Consider the following 26,796-nt stretch of genomic DNA (forward strand, 5'->3'; position numbering starts at 1 on the left):
CACCTCAATATCACCCTCAAACCACCATCGAACTTTCATTTTTTTTTCTTTTTCTGTTAACAAGAAATGAAGATGATGATCGTGAATAAATGAAGATGAAGAATGATATAGGTTGGAGATGATAACGATTGTAGTTATGTAGGATGAAGGTGAAGATGAATAGTTATGGGTGTTGTTTTGTTGAAGATGAAGGAAAACAGAAATCAAGTTAAAAGAGTATAAAATCCTAATAATAACAGAAATGAAGTAATAGAGGGGTGGTTAGGGGTGTTGATGTTTAACCAACAGGTCATGGGTTCGAATCCCGTTTACTACAAATATTTTTTTTATCACAATAAAAAAAAACCGAGTTGGACTTGTTATGGTTGGGCCGTTTAAAAGAATATATCAAATGGGGATTGTTGGGCCGAAATTAGTATTGGGCCGAGAGTGTAATTGGTGTTGGGCCAGAGATGTAAAGTGGATTTTAAGAAAGCAGAGTATATAGATTAAATAATATTATTCTTGGGCTTTAATCAGTTAAAACAAGATAGTGTAGTAGTTTGTGGTGTTAGTGGGTTTGCGGGAGGTCTTGAGTTCGAGTCTTGTTTGAGGCATTTTTTTTTTAGAAAAAGCCTTTTAACTCTTCAAAGGTAGCTTATCCTTATTTTTATTATTAGTATTATTGGTGTTATTATTATAACTATTATTATTATTATTACTATTAACATCACCATAAATAATATTAGTAATATCATTAAGATTATTAGTATTTTTATCAAATATTATCATTTTTATTAAAATAAATATTAGTGTTATTATTATTATTAGAAAAATTATTATTTTTATAATTATTAATTATTATTAGATTATATTTTTGTAAAGTATCATTTTTATTATTATTATCATTATTACAACAGTTATCATTTTTATCAAAATTATTATTATTACTATCCTTATTATTATTTTGACATTAATATTATTATTTTTATATTATCAATATCACTATCATAATAACTATTATTATTATTATGGTAAAATAAAACAACTCTTATTTATTATCATTATCAATATTATTTTATCAAATAACTATTAGTTATATAAAACTATATTTATCACACATAACATAACTATATTAATACTTTTATAATAAATATTAATAAATATAATTAATAAGGTTATTAATGAAAAACCTAATTAAAATAACAAATTAATCTCTAATAATATATAAAATTGTTTGATTACCGTAACATGTGTTAATATACATAACTGAATATAGGTTCGTGAATCTGAGACCAATCCTACATTTGTTCAATGATGTCATATGTATTTTTACTACAAAATACAGTATGGTGAGTTTCATTTGCTCCCTTTTTAATTGCTTTTGCAATATATATTTTTGGGCTGAGAATACATGCGCTGCTTTTATAAATGTTTACGAAACAGACACAAGTACTTAAAATATATTCTACGTTGAGTTGTACCACTGGCATGCTTCCCTGTAGCTTGGTAACTACTATTTACATGGGTATTGTAAACTCGAATCCTGTTGATAGATCTATCGGGCCTGACAACCCCAACCGGACTGGACGACCAGTATTCAACGGTTGCACAGTACTTCATTTTGTAGGCTACACTTGGTACGGTGTAGTGAGATTTCATAATAAAGGGAATATGCGACGTTGATTAATAGTTAAGTATGGTTACCAAGTGCTCAACCACTTAGAATGCTTTACATACACTTGCGAGTGTATTATGTTATGATTATGAAATCTTGTGGTCTATTAATATATTGAAATGATTGTTATGATAAACCTATGAACTCACCAACCTTTTGGTTGACACTTTAAAGCATGTTTATTCTCAGGTACGAATTAAGTCTTCCGCTGTGCATTTGCTCAATTTAAGGACATTACTTGGTGTCGATCATCGCAATGGGACCAAATGTTGATGACTTCGTCCAGGTGGATAAGGACGGGTCGTTTCAGTTGGTATCAGAGCGTTGGTCCTAGTGAACCAGGTCTTGCATTAGTGTGTCTAACTGATAGTTGTTAGGATGTATTAGCGAGTCTGGACTTCGACCTTAGCTGCATATTATAAGTATTGTTTATCATTCCTAGCGGAAAATTACCTGCTTATAATTCCTAAGTCTAGAAACGACTTCCTGCACTTATTTGATAGATAGTGTATAGACAAAATTCATATCTTAGCGTATCTGCTAATTCATATCTTAGCGTATTTGTTACTGTAGACTTTATCTGACACGTTTCCTTAAATCCCTTCGTAATCAACGGGATCTTCTGTACTATGTATAGGTATTCTATATAATTAGAATATCATTCGATATCCGAAAATCATTTCATATCGAAAAATCCTTTATTCAATCGTACGCAATGGAACTCACAACTAGTTCAAGTCCTTCGGATTCCGATATGGAGTCCCACTCCAGCTCCGAAAGCAGCGTCACTAGAATGAATCAACCAATCAGCTATCCCTAATTCATCTGTTGGGTTCGTAGCCTTCTCAATCATTGGAGTCAAGAAGAAGGCGATCCTTTCCTTTCCACCAACCGAATTCACCTCTTGGCGAAGAACCTGAAGCACTTACAGGCAAACCTATCCGAAACACCATTTTTAGCCTCATCTCTAGGGTAGCTTGTCACGATTATCTTCTATCTAAAATTCTAAACCTTATTCATCCGCTCGTTCTGACCGACAATCATCCCGGAATAATAGAAGAAGTCAACGAATTTCGCGCTCGAGTAATCAATTGGGAGAATATGGTGCAAAATATACCAGCTTCAGCAACATCACCGGCACCAACAGTACCATCAATAACAACACCAGTACCATCAACAATCCATGCCACAACATCTCATTCTGTACCTCGAGCATAATCTTCGTTTTACACGTTGTTCTACATCGATTAATGTTCGTTCTACGAATCGTTCTATATCATTTATCTTCACGGAACATGGCGATTATGTAATCTCTAAAGTCTTAGAGATTAGCTATTCTAGCTCAAACCGAAAAGCAAATGAGATTAATATCATATTAATTCATTAAATCCATGATTAAATCTGAAGAAAATATATATGTAAGTATATTTTCATAAAGATTGTAATTAAAAATTTTTAGTACAAACTGTTAATGTTAAAAATATTTTAACGGGTAGGTAATACCCGAGGAATATTCAGATTTCACATTAATAAGTATATTGTACATTCTTTCAAATCTAATTCAATAGTCATTTACGATCCTATTTACAACCACCGATATACGTATCCATTCACCACAGAATAACCATTTTCATTCAATTTCATATTTGGATTTTGATCTATCAGAATCCAACAAGAAGCATAATGAAGAAAACACTGGACAAAATAAAATTTGTTAGAAACAAATAAATTAACTACGAGAAAAATGTTGTTAAGAATCCACGCTAACTGTTCCTAGCTAATTGTTCCTAGCTAACTGATTACATTTTATTTATCACAATTTACATTCTCGCAATTTTATTTATTGTCATTTAATATCTGTTATTTACTTTACGCACTTTATTTATTGTCATTTAATTTTTGTTATCTATTTTTACGGACTTTAAATATCGGGACACGCATACAAGGTTTTGACATATCATATCGATGCATCTATATATATTATTTGGAATAACCATAGACACTCTATATGCAGTAATGCGGGAATTAGCTATACAGGGTTGAGGTTGATTCTACGATAATATATATAGTTTGAGTTGTGATCGAGTCTGAGACGTATACAGGTCACGAAATGTATTAATTAATTCGAATATTATATATTAAACTATATATGAATTATTGGACTGTTAACTGTGAACTATCGACTATGGACTAATAATATTGGACAATTAAAATGAATTAAAATATTGATTATAACATATGAAACTAAACATTTCTTCAAGTTTGCCACTTGATTTCATCTTAAACCTCATTTGTATCTTGACGATTGCATTCTGCGTTCAAACCTTTCATGATTCTTGAAAACACCTCAATCGAGAGGATGAACCAACCACATTTCATCTACGAAAAGAAAAGATTGATGCATATAGTTATGCACCCAAAAATACTCGGAACCGAGTAAACATTTAACACGTAGCTGTGCTAATTCCTTTAGTGTTATTATTACCTAAAATAACTTTGCAATTCCTTTTCAAAATAGCCAATTTTGTCACAGCTCCACCAAGACAACTTCAACTTTTCGTTCGAAACAACCTTATTATAACTATGATATATATATATATATATATATATATATATATATATATATATATATATATATATATATATATATATATGCGTGCTCTTTTATTATTACCAGGGAATCTTTTATATTCCACCATACTACCATCAGCGTTTAATCAATCTCAAAACACAGTTCTCTTGAAACTACCTCGGAATGAAAACCGACGATTCAAATATGGCTGCATTAAATGCAGAGGAAACAGTAAAATTGTAGATGGCCTAATTGGCTAAGAGTTTGATGATAAAGAATGGAGTGTTGGGAACTGAAGCATGAGTTAGTATAATATAATGCGCTTGGCCAACGTGATTATATTACAGTAAGTCATGCTGAATTTCTAATGGAACGTGATGATGGTCCACAGATCATACCCTCATCATGTGCCATGTCACACAACTCTTTCATTCTACTTAATCTCTAAGCATATCACGGAAATACTTCTTTTGATATTTATGTTCTTCCGTATTTCTAATAGTTACTAATAAATCGTGTTATTACATTTTTCATTCTGAATAGAAGATTCTTAAATTCCTTGAATTCCAGAAATCCACCATGACTACGTCAAAAGTTAAGACGAAACTTTTCACTCTTTTGTGATAACTTCACTTGTACGCTTCACATGATCGAATCATTTTATCTATATTAATCAATAATGATAAAACTCTATTTATCAGCTCAAATTCGTCATGAAAACATTTTTATTGTTAGCCATGATGACCTCGATCAAATTTCGGGACGAAATTTCTTTAACGGGTAGGTACTGTCACGACCCGGAAAATTTTGACTAATTTTGAACCAAACTATCAATACGATTTCATATTTTCTACACGATAAGCAAAGTCTGTTAGGTTGAGTCTCAAAAATTTTGAACTATTTCATATATTCAATTGACTTTCGACTAATCCCGACGATTCACGAACAACTTTGTAAATAGATATGTATATAGATATAGATATATATAAATAAATATATTTATATAATAACTTGAACTGATATTTATATATTGAATGAAATTGTTGAATATAAATAATTATGTAAAATAAAATACTAAGTAATGAAATTATTATATATACTTATATGAATAATAATATTAAAGTTAATTGTTTAAAAAAAATATATAATTAGTAAAGTCATTTATGTAATAAAACTTGTTGTTTATAATATATATATATACATATATATAGTATATTGAAAATGAATGATTTCGGGCTTAATTAGTAAACGTCAGAAACACTTGGTTGAAGTTCTGATAGTTTTAATATAGATATTATACAAGTTTATGAGGGATTTAAATAAAAGTTTGAGTGTAAATTAATTACGAAGATTCTAGATTTGTTAAAAATATTTTTATCCTTTTAAGTTTAAATATTAGTACTCCGTACATATAAATCGGAACAGAAAATAAATAATTTTTGAACTATTTTGATCAGGATTCAAACAGGTAATGAGTGAAATAATTAAATATGTTTAATTTAAAATTTTGGGATTTTTAGGAATACTTTTATATTTTAACTGTTTGGCAATGGACACGATATATCATCCTGGAAAAACCGTCGGTAACATATTAACATTTTAAATTCACGGGACTCAATACTATGTGTTACTTTTGCTTTTGATTACATCATTATCTATCAACTCTATCTCTTTAGATGATATATATAACATACACATATACATATAGATAAATGACAGATGGAATCAACCATCACCAATTTATTTTATTTCGTTTCTTATCATGATCAATCAAAACCACTGCACTCTCTATCTTACTTCCTTTATTTTTTTTATCACTATTAAAACCACTCATAAATTAATGTTTCTTTTCTTTTAAAGTATCTCTATATATATATACAGACATATACATAATATATAAATGAAACACACACCCATTTACAAACATCTTCACACCACTTTTTTCTCCATCACCATTCGGCTGCCATCACCAAGAATCACTTCCATATCCACCACCCTACAACTCCTACTGTTTAGTCGCCAATAACATCACCGAAGATCACCATAACCGCCACCCGTCACTCATTAAACAAACCACCATTTTCTTTCTCCATTAACCACGACAACAACCACCATGATTCACCCTCTGTATCACCTCACTCTCTCATCATCTCTCTCCTCTTCTTCTTAATCGTAAACCATAATCACATCTCTATAATTTTCGCTGATAAGAACATCACCACTGCAACTGCCACCTTGCAGTTACCATTGTCTCTGTTTTCTGTTGAAACGTCACCCGTAAACAATCATCTCCATCTATCCTTCTGTTCCTATGATCACCATGATTGAACGGGCTACGGTAATTTCATGTTTCTACTTCTGTTTTCGAAGGTAACCACCTCGATCAACCAAACCAAACTTTTACCTGCTATAATATCACTGTTGCTGCACTTCGTTTCTGTCTAATCATCGCAGCCACAATCAACTCACCTTGCTATCTGTTTTACTGTTTCTGCATCCACCTTCGAGCCACCACAACCTTCCACCATAATCACCACCGTAGAACACCACTCCACCACCATTAATGACCACCCTTAAGCACCACACCATCATTTAAACATCACCAACAAACCAACGCATCTCTCCTCTACTGTTCGAGATTCTCTTGCACCTACACCCCATTGAAAACAATTGTTTCGCTGCTACATTTATTTTTTTTCTTCTGTTGCAGTCGGATGACAAACCATCGGGATTACCATGATTTCTGCCTTCTGTTATTGTTTTGTTGCTATATTACCACTGCCACAGATCACCAACACAACCATCATAACTATCTCCACCATCCGTCACCTCAATACCACCCTCAAACCACCATCGAACTTTCATTTTTTTTTTCTTTTTCTGTTAACAAGAAATGAAGATGATGATCATGAATAAATGAAGATGAAGAATGATATAGGTTGGAGATGATAACGATTGTAGTTATGTAGGATGAAGGTGAAGATGAATAGTTATGGGTGTTGTTTTGTTGAAGATGAAGGAAAACAGAAATCAAGTTAAAAGAGTATAAAATCCTAATAATAATATAAATGAAGTAACAGAGGGGTGGTTAGGGGTGTTGATGTTTAAGCAACAGGTCATGGGTTTGAATCCCGTTTACTGCAAATATTTTTTTTATCACAATAAAAAAAAAACCGAGTTGGACTTGTTATGGTTGGGCCGTTTAAAAGAATATATCAAATGGGGATTGTTGGGCCGAAATTAGTATTGGGCCGAGAGTGTAATTGGTGTTGGGCCAGAGATGTAAAGTGGATTTTAAGAAAGCAGAGTATATAGATTAAATAATATTATTCTTGGGCTTTAATCAGTTAAAACAAGATAGTGTAGTAGTTTGTGGTGTTAGTGGGTTTGCGGGAGGTCTTGAGTTCGAGTCTTGTTTGAGGCATTTTTTTTTGAGAAAAAGCCTTTTAACTCTTCAAAGGTAGCTTATCCTTATTTTTATTATTAGTATTATTGGTGTTATTATTATAACTATTGTTATTATTACTACTAACATCACCATAAATAATATTAGTAATATCATTAAGATTATTAGTATTATTATCAAATATTATCATTTTTATTAAAATAAATATTAGTGTTATTATTATTATTAGAAAAATTATTATTTTTATAATTATTAATTATTAGTATTAATTATTATTAGATTATATTTTTGTAAATTATCATTTTTATTATTATTATCATTATTAGAACAGTTATCATTTTTATCAAAATTATTATTATTACTATCCTTATTATTATTTTGACATTAATATTATTATTTTTATATTATCAATATCACTATCATAATAACTATTATTATTATTATGGTAAAATAAAACAACTCTTATTTATTATCATTATCAATATTATTTTATCAAATAATTATTAGTTATATAAAACTATATTTATCACACATAACATAACTATATTAATACTTTTATAATAAATATTAATAAATATAATTAATAAGGTTATTAATGAAAAACCTAATTAAAATAACAAATTAATCTCTAATAATATATAAAATTGTTTGATTACCGTAACATGTGTTAATATACATAACTGAATATAGGTTCGTGAATCCGAGACCAATCCTACATTTGTTCAATGACGTCATATGTATTTTTACTACAAAATACAGTATGGTGAGTTTCATTTGCTCCCTTTTTAATTGCTTTTGCGATATATATTTTTGGGCTGAGAATACATGCGCTGCTTTTATAAATGTTTACGAAATAGACACAAGTACTTAAAATATATTCTACGTTGAGTTGTACCACTGGCAAACTTCCATGTAGCTTCGTAACTACTATTTACATGGGTATTGTAAACGCAAATCCTGTTGATAGATCTATCGGGCCTGACAACCCCAACTGGACTGGATGACCAGTATTCAACGGTTGCACAGTACTTCGTTTTGTAGGCTACACTTGGTACGGTGTAGTGAGATTTCATAATAAAGGGAATATGCGACGTTGATTAATAGTTAAGTATGGTTACCAAGTGCTCAACCACTTAGAATGTTTTACATACACTTGCGAGTGTATTATGTTATGATTATGAAATCTTGTGGTCTATTAATATATTGAAATGATTGTTATGATAAACCTATGAACTCACCAACCTTTTGGTTGACACTTTAAAGCATGTTTATTCTCAGGTACGAAATAAGTCTTCCGCTGTGCATTTGCTCAATTTAAGGACATTACTTGGTGTCGATCATCGCAATGGGACCAAATATTGATGACTTCGTCCAGGTGGATAAGGACGGGTCGTTTCAGCTTCCTTACACGGGTCACTCAAATCACTCAAGTGTTTGGGGTTCCCTATCAATCTATGAAATGAATTCACTCATAGCCAGTCATGTTGCAAGTATTGTCATAGGCTTGATCAAGAATCAAATCTCTACCGGTTAGATAAGAACGACACTGATCTTCTCCCTAATCATTCATACAAGAGGAATAGCGGGTTTAAAAGGTTGGTTTGCGGAGAAAAGTGAAGGTTTTGATATGGCGAAAAGGGTGATTTTCGAATCTTTGAAATGTTTAAGAGATTCGATAGATTTTAGTTTTATGAGGATATACTTTTTCTAGGAAAGATGGTACTCTATTTTTGTTGAAGAGTTCCTTTAGAGGGTGCTGATTTTCAGCGAAGACTTTGCTTCTTTTCTTCAATCCTCCTGGGTCACAATCTTCATTTTCTTGTGGGATCTAAGCTCTTATTCGAAGACTTTTCTCTTCTTTATTTTTGAGACTTTGCTAAACTTTTTTTTTTTATAATTTTTTTTATAATTTTTTTTTATTTTTATTTTCCATATATCTCATCTTCATAACTTTGTCTATTTCTTCTTGTGCCCAGAGAGAAAGGTATTTCACCAGAAATAGGTCTTTTTGACTTATCAAAAACAGTCTGGAACTTCGGAATTTTTCAACAAATGTTTGAAATAAACTTGGTCGATCTATCTCTTTGAATTTCTAGATTTTAGAAATGAGAAAGAAAAGAGGGTGGAAAGGGTAACGTATTTGATAGTGAATTTTGGGGTGAGTATTTTTTGATTCATTAACTCTATGGTGTGAGTTGGTCGGTTTAAATGCGTGGAGTGGAAACGAAAATGGATGGTTTTGGTCTTCTCTATTCAGAATGATTTCGGAAGGAGTATCGCACCTACACCACGTATGGCACTTACTAACCACTGGCCTCGAAACGTATGTCAAGGTCAAGTTCTAACTCTAAATTCTAACATCGGCACTCTCAACGGAAAAGATAGTGAAGCATTAAAAATGAATGCTTATTGGGCCATTTTTTGGGTGCCTCACAACAATTATATTGGGTCGATAATGCCTAGTCATGCAATGCTCTTTTAGAGAATCGGTTCCTCCTTAAGAAGATTTATGTCCTCATTTGTCTTAATTTTTATACAAATATGCTTGATTTTGGAAAATACTTTTTCAAAAAGTATCATTTAGTCAAAAATTTTGAAAAATTTACGTTGAGGGCAAAGAATCTAAATAGTAGGTATACTCGAAAAGCTTAGTAATATTTTAAGTTAAGAACATTTTCCGAGCATCCCGTAGCTAATTACGGTGTACTACACTGCTATCTCACACTTAGAGGAACATTGTCCCTAATGTTGATTCTTAGATTTTAGGGACTAAAATCCCACACTTAGAGTTTGAACATGTCGGAAAATGTATCTAAGCTCAATATTGGGTTGGAATCCCACACTTAGTGATAAGCTTAGGATTTGGTATAGTTGAAAGATATAACGAAGCAAAATAAAGAAACGAATTACTCCCCTTGGGTACGGCTGTGAGGTGAGGATCTAAAGGTAGACTGAGTCAGAACCATCTTTCGCTGGATCCGAATTGGTCCTTTTGAAGTCTACTCGAGCTCATTAGGGCGTTCTCATCCTCCATACAACATCCACCAATACTTGAAATGAAATAATCAACGAGTTTCCTTATCGTTTCATCATTATTCAAAGAGTCTCCACCACAGGCATCGATAACTGTCTATTACTTGTAAAAATAGAAAAGATTAAACCTAGACATGTGATTAAGCTTTAAGCCATAGACTCACTGATTTGCGTTTTGATGAAAAAGTCATTTGAAAACTTCAGGGTTTGAAAATTCAAAAAATCAATGTATGACTAAAAAGCTTAATCCCACACTTAGAGTGTTGACTGCCTTTAATTTTAAGACTTTTGAAATATTGCAATTAAGTTCATGACATGTAAGAAACTTTGAAAATCCCATTTTAAGTTTCACTTACTCACTTATTCAATTAACCTTTATTATCCTAATCTAACTACTACTAAAGTTATAGAAAAATAAACACACTGGTTGCCTCCCGAGAAGCGCTTGTTTTTGTTCGAGTCACGAGCCTAGCTCTAGCCTTATTTCTCAGGAAATCTAGGCGGCTCCCTTGCATCCATCAGTAGACACAAGAGGTAATATTGGAACATACCGATGAGATTGAAGCGGACATAAAATACGGTATGTCCAATAAGAGGATAAGGTATTTTGAAGTGAATGTTGTGTTTAACTTGAGGTATAACAAAGCCATCAACTTCTTTTACCTCCTTGATTAGAATAGGGTGGTCAAAGGGGTCCTCATCACTCCATGATGTGTATGTCATTATGTATTTGAGTGATGGTTTATAGGGTAGCCCTGACGCAAAACCCGTCTTTCTTCTTTGTGACTGCGTGTTGGTCGTAATGTTGTACTCTAAGGATAGAGGTGGGGCGATGTCCATTGACGTCTCTAATAAAGTAACACAATTAGAAACTACTTCGATGCGAGAATCCTCCATCTCTTTCTTCTCATCCGGGCTTTCCATTTCAATTTCTTCATCCACCTCCTCGTCACTCCGTTCGGGAGCTTCAAGTATAATTGGTTCAGAGAGTTCTTCTAGAACGAAATCCTCTCCAGTCATTAAAAGATCAAAATAAGGTGGGAGTGAAGATTGGGGGGGTGTGGAGTGGTTATTCTTTTTATCTTCTACTTCTATCTTCTTCTCTTCATTCTCGGAATAGAAGGTGACTTTCCTAGTGGAGATGGTATTTACTTCGGCGTTCCCATCAGAAGGACATACAGACTCGTCGATCGTGAAAGTGACCTCTTCTCCAAGGTCTCTCAAGGTGATAGTCCGTGAATAAACGTCAACGATCGCTTTGGCTGTATTCATAAAAGGCCTTCCTAAGATGATAGGGGTTTTCATGTCTTCTTTATAGTCCATAACCACAAAGTCAGTCGGAAAGAGGAATTTGTTGAATTTAACCATGACGTTCTCAGCTATTCCCTTAGGATATCTAGTGGATTGGTCAGCTAGCTAGATGCTCATTTTGGTAGGGTTAAGGTTTCCAATTTCGAGTCTCTGGAACAGTGAGTAAGGCATGAGATTGATGCTTGCACAAAAGTCAGTGAGAGAATAGATAGTACCAGATTGGTAGATAGAATAAGGAAGGGTAAAACGTCTGGTATCCCCTTGTTTTTCAGGAAGAGTATTTAAGATAATGGCTGAACAATCCGCGTTCAGCGTGACATTGGTTACTTCGGGTACCTTATCCTTGGTTGACAGGAGTTTCCTAAAATACTTCTTACTATGAGGATTTTTAGACACAGTATCCAAAAATTTACCGTCAAGCTTAAAAGATTTCATCTTGTTATGTCTGTGCTTGAGACGGCCCGGGAATGGAATGGGTGTTTTCCCATCGGGTTTAGGTGATGACTCAATGACTACTATCGAACGGGTATTAGTTAGTTTCTTCTCCTTAGAAGAAACTGAAGGTTGGCTATGTGCCGCCTTTGAGTCATTTTTAGGACAACCAAGAGAATCGAGACGTTGATTTAGCTGGCTTATTTGATTTTCAAGACAACTCAGGTGATTATTCATGACTAAGTCAGCTACATCTTGTCTTGTTGTGATCATTTGGATGATTCGCAGTAGGACATCATCTGGACTTGTCTCTGGTGGGGTAGTGGGTTTAGTGGGTGGGTTGTATGGATGATCTAAGATCTTATCGGAGTAGGCAATAGAGTCCTCACATTCAACCTCGTATACCTTGGCCAGATGTGGGTCAGTACAATTCTGGCATAATTTCACTTGAGACACATGTTGCGGGAGTTTCTTTAGCTCTCCAACTTCTTTGGTGAGGTTTTCTATTTAGTCCGAGAGAAATTTGATGGTTTTGATAGGATCGGAGGCGGAAATCGGTGTTGCTGATGAAATGTGCTCTTCCGTGTTCCAATCGTGATGGTGCATACTCATCTAATCAATCAATCTCCAGGACTTGTCAGCAGTGAATTTCATGAAGTTACTTTAAGAAACAGCATCAAGAGTAGACTTATTGTTCTGATTCAGACCTTTGTAGAAGGTCAAAATTTGAACAGAGCTCTCAAGACGGTTGTTCGGGCATCTTCGAAGCAAATGTTTGAATCTTTCCCATGCAGTGTAGAGTGATTCATCGGAAGCTTGTTGAAAGTTTACGATGTCATTCCTAATTCTGATTTGTTTTGATGGGGGAAAGTACTTGATTAAGAAAGTTGTTGTCATTTCCTCCCATGAGATTATAGAGTTGGGTTCTAGCCCCTCGAACCAGGTTTTTGCATTAAGAGTTAAGGAATAGGGGAACAGATAAAGACGAACTACATCTTGTTCAAACCCGTTTTGCTTATATGAGTTGGATAAGGAGAGGAATCTATCTAAGTGATAGTTGGGATCGTCAATTGGTAAGCCATGGAATAGACAGTGATTCTGAATGAGCTGTATGATGCTATGCTTAAGCAGAAAAGATGCTCTGTTAACCTCTGGATAGAGTATTGGTCCTCCTCGTCCTTTTAACGAGGGTTTGGTGATGTCAGCGAGAGTGATGCGTGCGGCCATATTCGAACTATCGGCAGGTAAGTGTGGATCTCATCGGATGGGTACAATGCATGATATCGGAAAGAAGAAAGTATGTGTCGAAAGAATTCTTAGCTGTCTAAGTAGCTTAAACCATCCTAAAGGTTCACTAATAAGGAAGTCCATTTTAAACTTTTTTAATTAATCTAAATTAAGCTAATATTATCTAACCTAACTACGGTAAACTAGTAACTTCTTACAAAGCTAGTCTCCGTCAGAAGGGTCTCTTAAAAACTAACTAATCTAAATAGGCTCCAAATCGTACTACTGCTCCCCGGCAGCGGCGCCAAAAATTAACTACTCTCTTGATATGCCCGAATCGGATGGTTTATTTATGCGGTGTCGTTAGGTCGCAAAATGTCAATTTAGGATATCAACGGAAGAAGTTTATTGTTTAATTTAATTATTACTGGGCCTAAATCTATTATTCCTTCCTATGGGTTAGCAAGGGCAAATATGACCTAGGATCGTTCCTTGAGTGGTCGAATTTGAAACAGAGCTTATTCAGATAATTTAGTAATTAAGATGGGTTTGTACACAATTTAGTATCCAAGACTAGTGGCCAGGTACACCTTGTGTGGAGAGGCATGATCCTTTTGGTCCCAATAAATTGGCGACTGTTCAGAAAATCCAACAACCAAGTCCAACCGGTTTATTCTAAACACCACTTTTATCCGGAATATCAAATTGTGTAATGGAAATAGTTGGGTTGAAAAGTTTATATAATTGTAATTAAGATATTAAAGCAATATAATTAAAATAAGCTAGCTAGCATGCAACAGCTAAGGATAGAGAAGACGTGGTTCACCATGATTTAAGATAACGTAGTCTCGGTATGAGTATGAGACACCCCTTGGATAGATATACCTTGGTGTGAACACTAGATTCCCTACTAAGTGGTTTCCCGATTAGCATGTCACGAGGAACTAGGCTTTGAAGATTCTGATCGGATGGACTATGCACAACTCCCGATGCTTTATTTGGTTTAAGGATATAAGCAGCCCATCTTGGATGCAATGCATACCTTGGGTGCACGAATGAAGTAGCATAGCCATATATATAAAATATCCAATCTTTCTTAACACCTTAGTGTATCACCCAAGTGAGTGGTTATGATTGTGTTTCGAATCCCTTTCTGTCAATGGTTTGGTAAAATCTAAGGGTTTGTAGACAAATTAGAACCTCTGATAGTTCTCAATCATCCTTAAAGATTTATAAGCTTAGTTTGTATTGTAGTGCGTTAAATTCCCATTTTTGATTTAAACCAGCCCTTACTTAAATCTACCCAATAAATCCCTTAGTTATCCACCATGTACTAGACTTATAGTGGTTCCACAGCTTCTAACCTTGACCATGCTCAAGTGTTCCTATAGTACATCAACACTGTACTCTACTGTTGCAACAGTATTTCCTCGAGTCTTATACTCTTGACCAATGTCTTGATCTGGTCCTACGGTAATCCCCCATGTACTTTATAGTATTTCCGATGGGTTCAAACCTTGACCAATGTATAAACACAGATAATTAATTACCCTTATAACGTCGACTTTATAAAAGGTTTTAATCACGTTTATTTGTGGAAGGATGATAATAACGAGGTTTAATATCATAGACAGAAAGTGAATACGTAACGATAATCATCCCTAACTAACATTATTAAATCATGGCAAATAATCAAGCAATTACTCACACATCATGGCAACAAGCATTTCTAATCACAACATCAAACAAGAATCTTTAATCTCTATATATATTAAAGTAAACACTCGATTGAGTGACAAATCCCCTTAAAAATAAATCCTAGCCATCCAATCTTTTAACCACCTCTAATCCTAGCCATCCATCACCCCTAATCAAATATATCACGTGATAAGTAAGGATCAAGGAGATAAATTCTCCTTAATACCCTCATTAGAGAAATTAGTACGGAACTGATGAAGCAAATAAGGGGTTCGACACATTACGGGTAAATTAGGGTTTTACTTGAAGGTATTTCGTATGCCCGAGAGACATATTAAATTAACGTGGCCACTATATCATGATCCAAGTCGGGTCATACCCAATAACAAGCTTACCAACACTTTATATGTATTTATTTTAACGGTTAGATTGTTAAATGAATACGCGACACTTGAACTTTAGAAAATCGGTTTTCTAAATTATGATCACTTGAGATAAATTATTTGGATAATTTATATATGATGTGGATTTAATTATTTATAGGTTTAAATAATTATGTTGTATTATATTTTATAAAATGGTTTATAAAATTATTGCAAGTAACAAATACATGTATATTTATACAAGTTTTATAAAATTATTACTAGTTTTATAAAATTAAGTCTTGTTATAAAATATAAAGAGTATGGGCAGTTTTTGGTACTCCTAGGAGACAACCCATGCTCATTTTGGAACTTCCAACACATACACAACTTCATAGGTGCATGCTATATACTTGTACCTAGGCTTGACCACTTCTTTACAAGTGAGATAATAAATAAAAGAGGCTTGTAAACTGCACAGAATCTGATGGAAATCAGCTGAAGGCCGTGGCCTTTTTTGACCAAAGGGAGTTCTAATTTTAGTTTTAACAAGCTCATATCTAGTATCAATTAAATCCTAACTAATTACAAAAGTGTTAGGGTTATTGCTTGTGGGTATTACTTGCTTGAGGCTTCAAGTTAGAAGCTCTATAGTTCATCATCTTCATCATCATCTTCATCATCTCCTTCTCCAAGAATCGCTAACCTCAATTTATTTGAGGAGGTATATTTCTATGTCTCCTCTTTTACTAGTAAGCATATGTTTCAAAACTTGATATTAACATGGAATTTAACATAAATGGTTAAAACATATAACATGAACTTATGCATGTTTCCGCTTACTTTTATCTTCATAAAATGGGTTTTATGAACTTGTTAATATGTAGAACATGTTGTTTAAAAGATTGTTAAATTCCATCAATGGTATCTAGAGCCAAGGTCTTTGAAATATGCCTCTTGCATTTGACTTTAAAACCCACTATATTTACATTCTAGTAACATGCATGAAAGTAGAGTGTAAAAATTTGTTCGGGTTTGGGTGGTTCTTGGTTTGGCCGAATTTAAGAGGGTTCCAAAAGGGTTTGGAACTTGAAATTTGGTCAAATTTTGTTGTATGATGTTGTTCACAATCAAGCCTAGACCTTGTGTTTGTATGGTTGTATGATTTGGTTGATTTAATTCATTCATTTGGTTTGTAATAGTTTGTAATATTTATTCATTTGTAATTTACTTTATATTTGGTATGTAAAATAGATTAGGTTGTAATTTCATTTTCTACAAAAATGTATTAGGATATATTTTGTAAAGAGAATGAAGATACAAGATGATGAAGGAAGAACACAAGTTGGTGCATTTGGATGCAAGATTAAGTGGGAGATTTAAAATCTCCTATTTTGTCATAACCCCTTAGAAGGTGACATTTGTTTTGGCTAAACAAATGTCTACTACATTGGCTTGATTGTGAACTTATTTGTTTTGCATGTATGGTTGTTTATTGTGTTTGTATGTTTTGGTTACTACAAGTATATCCACATGTTAACAACTTGCAAAACTATAATTTAATTGGTTAAATTAAAAGTGACATAAGGACCTTAATAATTGGTTATTAAGAACAACAAAAGGATAACATATAAAGTGGTTTATACAAGTTTATTGGCTTTAAAACTTGACATGAAAAATGGATTTCAAATGGACCACACACTAAATGAATGTTAGTGTATGGTAATTTTGTTTTCTTAAACTAGAATTTATGAAAACTTAAAAATCCCTATAAAACTAAAACAAGGTAAACAAGTTTAACGCCATCCTTTTGTGGGACACTTAAACATAGTAGGGAACTCATAATGGGATAAAGGTCACCTAACCGTTATGAGCTAACTAATATGGTTAAGGTAAAATTCGCATGCTTGTGGGATAAAGGTCACCTAACCACTTGTATGTTAATTTTACATGTTTACACAAGTAGGACGACTTGATTTGGGAATCATGAACTTAGGGTCACCGAAGCATGAGGAACAAATAGGCGTTGATGGGATAAATATGCCATGCAAAAGGATTGCATGATCCCATAATTTAGAAGTTGCAAAAGGATTGCAATTGTCATATAAATGACTACCTAGCTAAATCAAATAACGAGATAAAGGTCACCTAACCGAAATTTTATTTACCGTTGGATTCTAATATTTAATAAGTCAATTAAAATTTAAAAGGGTATTGTTTATTAAATTTAAAATCGATACTTAAATGAACTTTGTTAAATTTTGTAGATGGCTGCCAATAACAACAACATGCAAAACGCACCTATTAACTTGAACAACCTATCGTTAAGGTCTCTCCTCGAGAAAGACAAACTCAACCATACGAACTTTATGGATTGGTTCCGCAATCTTAGGATTGTCCTCAAACTTGAGGATAAGGTGTATGTGTTGGAAGACCCCATTCCCGATCAACCAGACGAGGATGATACGGAAGGCATGGCTTATTGGGATAAGTATTGCGCCGATTCGGTGCAAGTCGCTTGCCTAATGCTTGGGACTATGATACCCGAACTCCAAAAGGATTTCGAGCATCATACGGCATACGACATGATCACGCAATTGAAGGAGATGTTCCTTCAACAAGCACGTGTCGAGCGCTTCGAGACCGTTCGAGCGCTTCATGCATGTCGTATGGACGACTCCCAATCCGTTTCATCTTATGTCCTTAAGATGAAAAGCATCATTGATCGCGCAAACCGTCTTAATCTCAACATATCTAATGAGCTGGCCACGGATCTTATCCTAAACTCCTTGTCAAAGAGGTTTGACCAATTTGTAATTAATTACAATATGAATGGGATGGATAAGACCATTGGCGAACTTCATGGCATGCTTAGGACGGCGGAAACTAGCATGGGTAAGAGGGCTTCACCCGTGCTAATGGTCAATGATGGTGGGTCCAAAGGTAATAACACCTCTAAGCCAAAGGCGGCCAAGAGGAAAGGACCCGCCCATCAAGGCAAGGGAAAGGGGAGGATGGTTACCCCAACCAAAAACAAGAACAAGCAGCAAAAGGTTGCCGGACAAGCAAACCCCAAGGAAGACCCGTGCTTCGGTTGCGGTGAAATGGGTCACCGGAAAAGCAACTGCCCGGTCTACCTTAAGGAGTTGATGGAAAAGAGGGATGCGGGGAAAACCTCAGGTAATATATATATGGTATATATAGAGCTTAGTATTACTTCTTCTAATACATGGGTATTAGACACTGGATGTGGAACTCACATTTGCAATTCTTTGCAGGGGTTCAAAAGAAGTAGCAAGCAAGCGGGAACATCAAGTCTCTTTATGGGTAATGGAGCCAAAGTACAAGTGAAGGCTCAAGGAAACTTTGTATTAAAGCTTCCAAGTGGTTTGGAACTTATTTTGAACAATGTTTTGTATGCACCGGATTTATGTCGAAACATTATTTCAGTTTCATGTTTAAAACAATGTGGTTTTTATCTTAATTTTGTTAATGATGATATCCACGTTTATTTAGATAATGTATTCTATTTTAAGGCTTCGCCTTCAAATGGAATTTATGAATTGGTTCATGATGACACATCATCTAGTAGCTCAATATACCATACTAGCACCAAGAAACTCAAAAGGGATTTGAGTGATTCCTACTTATGGCATTGTCGCCTTGGTCACATAAACAAGAGCCGAATGCGTACACTTCAAAAGAATGGACTTTTGAAATCAAATGAGATGGACTCGTTTGATGTATGTGAATCTTGTTTACAAGGCAAAATGACTAAATCACCTTTCAAAGGGACCTATGAAAGGGCTAAAGATTGGGATTAATACATTCGGATGTATGTGGACCCTTTAAACCCATGACTAGGAATGGTGAAAGATACTTTGTTACTTTCATTGATGACTTTAGTCGTTTCGGATATGTCTACTTATTAAGACATAAGGATGAAACTTTTGAAGCATTCAAAGAATATCAAAACGAAGTACAAAATCAACTCAACAAGACAATCAAGGTACTTTGTACCGATAGAGGAGGTGAATACCTAAGCGATGCTTTCCAAGATCATCTTAGGAGTTGTGGGATTATCTCACAATTACTCCACCAGGAACACCCCAACTTAATGGAGTTTCTGAAAGGAGGAACCGAACCCTAATGGATATGGTTCGATCTATGATGGCTAGAAGCACATTACCTCTATCATTTTGGGGTTATTGTCTAAGCTCCGCGGCTCGTATTTTAAATATGGCCCCAACCAAGAAAGTGGAACGAACTCCTCACGAGATGTGGTTTGGAAAACCTCCTTCTCTATCATACTTGAAAGTGTGGGGATGTGAAGCTTATCCTAAGCGCTATAATGCTAATAACTTGCATGCTCGATCCACGAAGTGTATCTTCATAGGATATCCCAAGGATGATATGGGATACTATTTCTATGATCCGACCGAGCAAAATGTATTTGTTGCTCGGAAGGCAGAATTCCTTGAAACTAAGTTCTTAATGGAAGGCGAAAGTGAAAGGAAAATAAATCTTGAAGAGATTCAAGATCAAGTAGATGATACACAATTAGTTGACACTAGCACTCAACATGAAAATGTTGAGAGTGATCAAATGGATGATCAAAATACACAAGACGTTCGCAGATCTGGTAGGATTAGCAATCCACCTGAGAGATATAGGTTTCTCATGGATGGATGCTATGTGGTTGATTTGGATGAACCAGCAAACTACCAAGATGCTTTTATCAAAGATTGATAAGGATAAATGGCAGGAAGTCATGAACGCTGAGATGTAATCCATGTATGACAACCAAGTTTGGGAACTTATTGCACAACCTGCTGGCTCTAGGCTAGTTGATTGTAAATGGCTTTTCAAAATGAAAACCGACATACATGGAAACTTGGATACATATAAAGCTAGACTTGTAGCAAAAGGTTTCACTCAAACTCAAGGGGTTGACTATGATGAAACCTTTTCGCCAGTGGCAATGCTAAAGTCTATTAGGATATTACTTTCCATTGCTGCTCATTATGATTATGAAATATGGCAAATGGATGTCAAGACCGCTTTCCTAAATGGACATCTTGAGGAAGATGTCTATATGGTTCAGCCTGAAGGTTTTGTTGATCCGAAATATCCTAAAAAGGTATGCAAGTTAAAGAAGTCAATCTACGGATTGAAACAAGCATCTAGAATGTGGAATCATCATTTTAATGAGGAGGCTGAAAAATTTGGCTTCATCAAAAATGGTGATGAAGCTTGTGTATACAAGAAAGCTAGTGGGAGCACTATCATGTTCCTTGTACTGTATGTGGATGATATATTGTTATTTGGAAATGATATTCCGGAAATGCAAGGAGTTAAAACTTGGCTAAGTAAATGCTTCTCCATTAAGGATCTTGGAGAAGCACAATACATTTTGGGGATTGGGATCTACAGGGATAGATCCAAGAAACTGATAGGTTTGAATCAAAGTGCATACATTGAAAAGATCTTGAAAAAGTTCAAGATGGAGAACTCTAAGAAAGGTTTGGTACCTATTCAAAAGGGAACACTTCTCAGTTCATCTCAGTGCCCCACCACGAAAGATGAACAGGAGAGAATGAAGAAAGTCCCATATGCATCTGCCATTGGGTCAATCATGTATGCAATGATATGCACTAGACCGGATGTGTCATGCGCTCTTAGCTTGACAAGTAGATACCAGAATAACCCAGGAAACAGTCATTGGATTGCGGTTAAAAGTATATTGAAATACCTTAGGAGGACTAAGGATATGTTTCTAATATATGGATCTGGTGAGGAGGAACTTGCTGTAAAGGGTTACGTGGACGCAAGTTTCCAAACTGATCGAGATGATTCTCGATCACAATCCGATTATGTCTTCACATTAAATGGAGGTGTGGTCTCTTGGAAGAGTTCAAAATAGGATGTTGTTGCTTTATCTACTACAGAGTCGAAGTACATCGCCACATCATTGGCAGCTCAGGAAGCTACATGGATGAAGAAATTCATCGACGACTTAGGAGTAGTCCCTTCCATTCAGGACCCTCTTGAGATCTTTTGTGACAACGAGGGTGCGATTGATCAAATCAAGGAACCCCGTGCTTACCAAAAGACCCGTCACATTGAGCGAAGATTCAACTACATAAGGGATGAAGTTGAAAAGGGAAAGATATGTATTCGCAAAGTTCACATAGATCTTAATATAGCGGATCCTCTCACGAAGCTCTTACATGGAGCGAAACATACTGGACATGTTTGTACACTTGGGCTTCGATATTCTAGTGATTGGTCATGATCTGTTTTATGTATTGTAACGGAACGAAGTAGTTCAAACTCATTAATACAATTATGGAATTAATTTATCTTGAGTTATGTTCCTATTTTGGATATTTTATCCATGAATAAGTTATTATTCTAAATTTCGTAGTCGATCACATTTGTGGGAGCAAGTGTGAGGTTTAGACTATTATGAACTTGGATTGGTATACATTCACGGGATGAATGTGGGGCAAGGTTGCAACCAAGGTTCATAGATATTTTTGGGATACAAATATTGGAAGACCCGCACTCAAGATTCACTAAATGGAGCCTTTGTGGTTGATCACATGTAATCTTGAGTAAAGGCGAATATCATTGTATCCTCTGACCTGAGATACATATTGGGTTCGGATATTTACCAAGTATTGTGCCTTGATTCTTTCCTTCGCTATTCTGAAATATGGTAGTTCATAAGGAAGAGCTCAGGAATAATGCAAGGTATATATTAAGGACGTATATAGTCAAGATGGAATTTATCCCTCTTATTCGTTGAGAGTCAGATGTCTAAGGCCTGATAAAGTTAAATCTATAAGAGAGTAATCACTCTGTATCTCTTGGATTTAATATGACATCTAGGATGAAAGGATAAATGAAAAGATTCACCTATTCATATTCGAGATGGGAACTCGAAAAGGATGATGTTATTGAATGGCACAAAGTCATAACATATTGGGGGTAATGGACGGTCGTTAGGTGGTATCCATCACTTGCATTAATTTCTTATGTTTCTCATGCAAGTGGGAGATTGAAGGTATTTCGTATGCCCGAGAGACATATTAAATTAACGTGTCCACTATGTCATGATCCAAGTCGGGTCATACCCAATAAAAAGCTTACCAACACTTTATATGTATTTATTTTAACGGTTGGATTGTTAAATGAATACGCGACACTTGAACTTTAGAAAATCGGTTTTCTAAATTATGATCACTTGAGATAAATTATTTGGATAATTTATATATGATGTGGATTTAATTATTTATAGGTTTAAATAATTATGTTATGTTATATTTTATAAAATGGTTTATAAAATTATTGCAAGTAACAAATACATGTATATTTATACAAGTTTTATAAAATTATTACTAGTTTTATAAAATTAAGTCTTGTTATAAAATATAAAGAGTATGGGCAGTTTTTGGGACTCCTAGGAGACAACCCATGCTCATTTTGGAACTTCCAACACATACACAACTTCATAGGTGCATGCTATATACTTGTACGTAGGCTTGACCACTTCTTTACAAGTGAGATAATAAACAAAAGAGGCTTGTAAACTGCACGGAATCTGCTAGAAATCAGCTGAAGGCCGTGGCCTTTTTTTGACCAAAGGGAGTTCTAATTTTAGTTTTAACAAGCTCATATCTAGTGTCAATTAAATCCTAACTAATTACAAAAGTGTTGGGGTTATTGCTTGTGGGTATTACTTGCTTGAGGCTTCAAGTTAGAAGCTCTATAGTTCATCATCTTCATCATCTCCTTCTCCAAGAATCACTACCCTCAATTTATTTGAGGAGGTATATTTCTATGTCTCCTCTTTTACTAGTAAGCATATGTTTCAAAACTTGATATTAACATGGAATTTAACATAAATGGTTAAAACATATAACTTGAACTTTTGCATGCTTCCACTTACTTTTATCTTCATAAAATGGGTTTTATGAACTTGTTAATATGTAGAACATGTTGTTTAAAAGATTGTTAAATTCCATCACTACTACACTCAAACTAGGGGGTTCACTCTCCAATCTTCATCATCCCAAAAAACTCTCATCCATTCTTCTTAATACCCCTGATTATACAAAAACATACGGGAAAATTAGGGTTCTTCACACATATGTCGATTACACGAGAACATACGAGATTGATTGTTATGTAACTTGTGAATCTTATCATGGAAATCGAAGATCGGTCAAGCAATTCAGAAACAGGTCATCGTCTTACTTTGCAGATTAAAATGGGTTAAGCCACTGATCGATTAAGATGCAGGTAACTTCATTTTTTGTTTAACTAATTTAGGGTTTGAATCAATTAAGATTGATTTGTAATCCATCAATTGTAAAAAAAATAAGAACTCGAAACTCGTATGAACATGGACATGAAGCTATTACTTGATCTGAATTAAACACTACCAGAATTGTCAAATTCTTATTAAGGTTAAATTTTTAACCCTAATTGTATATTCAGAGTTTATACCAGTAATATGATGAATCAAGTATTTATACCACTGAAATACAGATTTCACTTTATGAATTCAGAGTTTAATTTCAGGCTGTAACAGAAAATTGTGATAATGAATGTTGAATTTACAACGACATATATATCATGTTTTGTTTGATTTAAAGAGTTTATGAGTATTGGCAACAAGTATCTAACTTATAGAAAAACCTGTTTCGCAATAGGATTGTTGGGTGATGATAGAGAATGGACAATTGCTTTAGAATAAGCAAGTGCCACTGCAACGAAAAGAGAATTGAGACATATCTTACTTTAGTGCAACGTAGCCGAACCATTAAAACTTTGGACGCAGGTATGCCTTTACTTATATTATTGTGAAATTATTTAGAACATTTGACTTTGGACTGCATTTTTTGGCAATCATTTACTCTGGTATATTTATATATGTCGTAGCTGTGATATTGCCATCTATTAGTTGTTAAATACTTAAACTTGATTACTGCTACAGTATGCTTAAATTTATAATTAACCTTATGATTTTTGATCGTAATGTGGGCATATATTTCAGAATGCTAACCACCCCGTTACTATTGATTTTTTTGTTGAATTAGAAGTGGAAACTTATGTCAGAGGTGTAGTGACCCGAACTTTTCCATGTTTATATATATTAATTGATATTGATATTTACATGATTAAATGTTTCCAACATGTTAAGCAATCAAACTTGTTAAGACTTGATTAATTGAAATATGTTTCATATAGACAATTGACCACCCAAGTTGACCGGTGATTCACGAACGTTAAAACTTGTAAAAACTATATGATGACATATATATGGATATATATATAGTTAACATGATACTATGATAAGTAAACATATCATTAAGTATATTAACAATGAACTACATATGTAAAAACAAGACTACTAACTTAATGATTTTTAAACGAGATATATATGTAACGATTATCGTTGTAAAGACATTTAATGTATATATATCATATTAAGAGATATTCATACATGATAATATCATGATAATATAATAATTTAAAATCTCATTTGATATTATAAACATTGGGTTAACAACATTTAACAAGATCGTTAACCTAAAGGTTTCGACCAAGCACATCACCGTGGGGAGCTCCTGTTTTGTTTGTCAAGAAGAAAGATGGTACATTCAGGTTGTGTATCGACTACCGAGAGTTGAACAAACTTACCATCAAGAACCGCTACCCACTACCGAGAATCGACGACTTATTTGATCAACTACAAGGCTCGTCTGTTTATTCAAAGATTGACTTACGTTCCGGGTATCATCAAATGCGGGTGAAAGAAGATGATATTCCAAAGACTGCTTTCAGAACACGTTACGGTCATTACGAGTTTATGGTCATGCCGTTTGGTTTAACTAATGCACCAGCTGTGTTCATGGACCTTATGAACCGAGTGTGTGGACCATACCTTGACAAGTTTGTCATTGTTTTCATTGATGACATACTTATTTACTCAAAGAATGACCAAGAACACGGTGAACATTTGAGAAAGGTGTTAGCAGTATTGAGGAAGGAAGAATTATACGCTAACTTTTCAAAGTGTGCATTTTGGTTGGAAGAAGTTCAATTCCTCGGTCACATAGTGAACAAAGAAGGTATTAAGGTGGATCCGGCAAAATAGAAACTGTTGAAAAGTGGGAAACCCCGAAAACTCCGAAACACATACGCCAGTTTTTAGGACTAGCTGGTTACTACAGAAGGTTCATCCAAGACTTTTCCAGAATAGCAAAACCCTTGACTGCATTAACGCATAAAGGGAAGAAATTTGAATGGAATGATGAACAAGAGAAAGCGTTTCAGTTATTGAAGAAAAAGCTAACTACGGCACCTATATTGTCATTGCCTGAAGGGAATGATGATTTTGTGATTTATTGTGACGCATCAAAGCAAGGTCTCGGTTGTGTATTAATGCAACGAACGAAGGTGATTGCTTATGCGTCTAGACAATTGAAGATTCACGAACAAAATTATACGACGCATGATTTGGAATTAGGCACGGTTGTTTTTGCATTAAAGACTTGGAGGCACTACTTATATGGGGTCAAAAGTATTATATATACTGACCACAAAAGTCTTCAACACATATTTAATCAGAAACAACTGAATATGAGGCAGCGTAGGTGGATTGAATTATTGAATGATTACGACTTTGAGATTCGTAACCACCCGGGGAAGGCAAATGTGGTAGCCGATGCCTTGAGCAGGAAGGACAGAGAACCCATTCGAGTAAAATCTATGAATATAATGATTCATAATAACCTTACTACTCAAATAAAGGAGGCGCAACAAGGAGTTTTAAAAGAGGGAAATTTAAAGGATGAAATACCCAAAGGATCGGAGAAGCATCTTAATATTCGGGAAGACGGAACCCGGTATAGGGCTGAAAGGATTTGGGTACCAAAATTTAGAGATATGAGAGAAATGGTACTTAGAGAAGCTCATAAAACCAGATACTCAATACATCCTGGAACGGGGAAGATGTACAAGGATCTCAAGAAACATTTTTGGTGGCCGGGTATGAAAGTCGATGTTGCTAAATACGTAGGAGAAT

This window comes from Rutidosis leptorrhynchoides, chromosome 5, assembly GCF_046630445.1.
Source record: "Rutidosis leptorrhynchoides isolate AG116_Rl617_1_P2 chromosome 5, CSIRO_AGI_Rlap_v1, whole genome shotgun sequence".
Taxonomy (NCBI): Eukaryota; Viridiplantae; Streptophyta; class Magnoliopsida; order Asterales; family Asteraceae; genus Rutidosis; species Rutidosis leptorrhynchoides.